This window comes from Pteropus vampyrus, unplaced genomic scaffold, assembly GCF_000151845.1.
Source record: "Pteropus vampyrus isolate Shadow unplaced genomic scaffold, Pvam_2.0 Scaffold336, whole genome shotgun sequence".
Lineage (NCBI taxonomy): Eukaryota > Metazoa > Chordata > Mammalia > Chiroptera > Pteropodidae > Pteropus > Pteropus vampyrus.
Window position 1 is genome coordinate 615,218 of NW_011889117.1, and position 4,114 is coordinate 619,331.

At 42.6% G+C, this 4,114-nt stretch overlaps 1 pseudogene; it reads left to right on the top strand.

Moving 5' to 3' along the window:
* Positions 1 to 613: 613 nt before the first annotated feature.
* LOC111730836 lies at positions 614 to 732 on the top strand (annotated as a pseudogene).
* The last annotated feature ends 3,382 nt before the right edge of the window (positions 733 to 4,114 follow it).

Below are 4,114 nucleotides of genomic sequence, written 5' to 3' on the forward strand. Positions count from 1 at the left end.
CTGGTGAGCTGCTGCTGATGATAATGATGATGGGTTGTTGTAAGGTGAAAAGCATTTCCTGAGTGCTCATAAGCAGGGGAGTTTGGTAGTTGTGGCCACAGCCTTATGACTCAACTTTCAATGTGAATTCATTGACATGACCCTTCTCTCCATCTCAGGCAAAACGATATCTCCTCCATGTGAATCTCAATCTGGCTGAATCAAAATGTCACCATAGTCACACCTGCAGACAGATATGGAGTCAATCTGTTGCACTTGCAGAAGGGGATGCCCAATAGCAGTAGTGTGTAATCGGTAGACAGCAAAGTAGCAGAAGGTGCTCAGAGGGAAAACAACAAAAAAGAAAAGCCCATCAGCCACTTTCCCTCTGGGAACGAATGAAAGCTCCTCTTGGCAAAGACGTACTCCACTTTGATGTATAAAGACCATAAGCCTAACACTGGACATTGACATCTGTGGGGAAATTGGGTGGGAAAGGAACAGAGCCAAAACAGAGACATCTGCAAACATGTCTTTAAGTAAATACTTAGCCTGTTGAAACCTCTTATGCATTTATGACAAGGTATAATACATGTATAGTTGTAGTAGAATGTGTCAACAAAACTCTATTCCAGTCTATGGCCACACTACCCTGAACAAGCCCGATCCCGTCTGATCTCGAAAGCTAAGCAGGGTCGGGCCTGGTTAGTACTTGGATGGGAGAACACCTAGGAAGATCAGGTGCTATAGGCATAAAAAATTAAAAAGTAAGGGATTGTAAACTGACAAGATCCTTACAATCCGTGAAGTCAACCAAGGGTTGCCTCTCCTAAAAAAAAACAAAAACAACTCTATTCCAGTGAAAATAAAAACTTCGCAGTGAGGTTAAAATGTCTCTATACCTGTCTTCATTCTGGTAAAAGCATTATAAAGGATCCATTTTGTGGAGTTTGGAGGTTTGTTTGGTTTTTTTGGTAAAGAAACAACAGAAAATATGTATTTTCTGGGTACACAATATTGATAGTGAAATGCTATAAAATCTGAGAAAGGTGGAAAACAGCTGAAAACACTTCATGCAAAAGTAATGATGATGATGATGATGATGATGACAGTAAATTATGGAATACTCACATATGCCAAACACATATGCTAATTGCTTAACATATTTCGTCTCGTTTAATTGTCATGGCAACCCTAGGATAGGCACAATATTATCCCCACCTTATGAATCAGAAAACTAAGCCGCGAAAAAATTGGATAATGTCCCAAGACCACACACTGAACAAGGATTCACAGCCAGGTCTGTTTGGCCCCAAAGCCTGTACTCAGAAACCATTCCTCCTACTAAAATACTGATTCTTCACCTTCAATAAAATACAAAGCTCATTGAAAATCTTATGAAAGATATGGACCCTAAGAAATAAAAACCCAAATTTTACACGCAACACCAGAGTATTCGGGGACACGAATTCCCTGCAGGAGGACCCTGTGAACTCCCATTACTGACAAAGATTGATTACACAAGGAAAGGCAACTCAGGCAAGAGTGCTGGACATGACTACTGAGCTGCAGGAAACTAGCCAGACACAGACAAGCATATACACAAGATAAAAGTATGAATGTGTACTTACATATGTGTACGTCACTCAAGAAACACCTATGAAAGGTCAAAATCCTGATGCCTCTATCACCAGGATAACCACGGTTCAGGTGCACCCATTGTGACACCTTCATACAGAGGCCATTAAGAATTGGTGCCTGTCTTATCTCACCTGCAACTGTGATCCCAGCCAAGCCTTGGCCAGCCTTCAAAGGGCCCTCTTTTTCAAGAGTCAGCAGGTCAAATCACTTAGGGCTTGAAAACAATGAGCCCTAGTGCTCAGCCTGCTAAGCCGCCCTCTCCTCAACTACTTTAAGTGGATCCTGGATTAGCAGAATTCAATGGCTGCCCCACCTCCTAAGGTTGAAGGAAAGAAAAAGACAAAGAACCCAGAAGGCCCAAAAGGCCATCAAAGGCTATATCCCGGATGTGCCCCTTCCCTACTTCTGGAGTTAGGTTCATTCTTTGGGTTCAGAGAAACCATTAGCGGCACTGAAGTCAAGGGCCACACCCACTAATGGGTGTCACAAATTTCGCCTAAATGATGACTCAATTTTCCTCAAATGTCCAAGAAAAATAAGACCCAAGACAGTTGGGTTCTGTCTTCTACTTATCATCATGTGTAAAACTCTTAGTTCTTCCCTCTGAGAAAAGGTCACCAGTCATTTGTTCTATGCATCTGACATTTCGGCAAAGCCCCAAATGGGGCCTTTGGCAACAAAAACTGTACTTGAGGTTCACAGCATGAGAATCGCAGTGGGGTTGGAGAGGCCCAGAGAGTAAACATGCTGAGCCTGCTTTAAGGCAGAAACCCAGCCCAATCCTCCCCACTTCGAGTGAACAGAAAGAGACATGAACCATACTCTCAGTCAAAATCATCTCCCCATCCCAGACTCTTGCTTTGTAAAGCTATGATAACACCATACAGCAAGATCGTAACAGGATGTACAAAATCATAAAACTTCAAGTGGTAGGAACTGAACAGATGACTTGGGAACGGCCCTCTTCTTAAACAGGGCAAAGCCTGAGGCCCTGAGAATAGGCTCTAGAATTTTGGGAACCATTAAATAAATAACAGGTGAGAGGAAGCCTGGCCTAGAGAATGAAATTTCTAAAATACAAATGAAAAGGACAGCAGACATCTGAAACCATTCAAGTCTCCATTCCAGAAGCAATCCGGAAATGGAAAGGCAAACTATGTAGCAACCAAGCTTAAAATTCCCCACCTGCATTCATTCTTACCCATTTTAAATATTTTGTACTTTCCAATCCACCTGCATCCATCACTTGACTCCCAAATCTTTCCATGTTTAGATACTTCATATCACACACATCTGATATAAAATGTCACTTGACATAGAGGCCATCCCTAAATACTCTGTCCAAAGGGAACATATGCCCTCTCCCTCAAATCCCCAACCTAGTGTTGGTCACTCGTTGCTAAGTGCCAACTATGGCACAGCGCTGGCACCTTACAGGGCTCTCAAAGGGTTGGCACCTGCAGACTTACAGATCCCTCTGCTCTGCCATTCACCCAGCACCCATATGGCTCAAAGATAACAGGGCTGTAAAGGTTTAAAATACAGAAGGGACAGATATTTGGCTTGTCTTCTCACCTCTGGAAAAGTCCCAAGAACCCTGAACATCTCTCAGAAAGACACTGACAAATGTCATACCCATTAGCAGGTGCTGATCTTGGAAATCAGCCTGTACCACACCACCCTTATCAGTACACTTGAATTACATCCTTTCATGTCTGATGATTTTCCCAGGAGACACTGGTCTATAAAAGCGGGATGCAGCTTTCCCTCCGACAGTTCCGAGGCAAGAGCAGGAGGAGAGGCAGTTTCCGAAAACATTCGCCCATCAACACTGACTGATCTACAAGAGGCAAGGTAAGAACTCTCTGAATCAAATTTATTAAAGACCAGGTCGAATTTCAGAGGTAGAAACGAGCATAGGGCAGTTCATCAAAAGACAGATAACTAGGGTTTTGTATTTAGAATCTCTTTAGCCATGGCCCTTCCCTGCTGAAACACACAGCACTCTGCCTGTAACACAGTAGGTATTATAGATGCTGGTTATTCAAATGCTTTCAGAAAATGGGGATCTATTACTGGGATCATCAAAGGGTCTCACTCAAGACAATGTCTAACAATATTGCCATCAACTCAGTCACAGGCACAGAAGTTTATTATTTTTTCCTCACAGGACACTTAATGTCACCTGAGACACTAAATGCCAGTTTCTCACAGATGGGGGTAAAATGTGATTTTTTGTTTTTCATAACGCCTAATTCATACGATGTGAAGGACTGTCATTGGCTTCTGATTATGTCCTTCAAAACATTTCTGCAACAGTGGTTCTTCTGATGGTGTTGGTAAATGGCAGGTACCTTAATCTGGGCAATGCCTACCTACCCACGGTGAAAACAAAGGTAGACAAGCATGATTTTATAAAATTTGTCTGGATAAGAAATCCAGAGAGGAACTCCGAGTCTACTTGCTTCACTGAGGGAAAATACCCTAAGACACA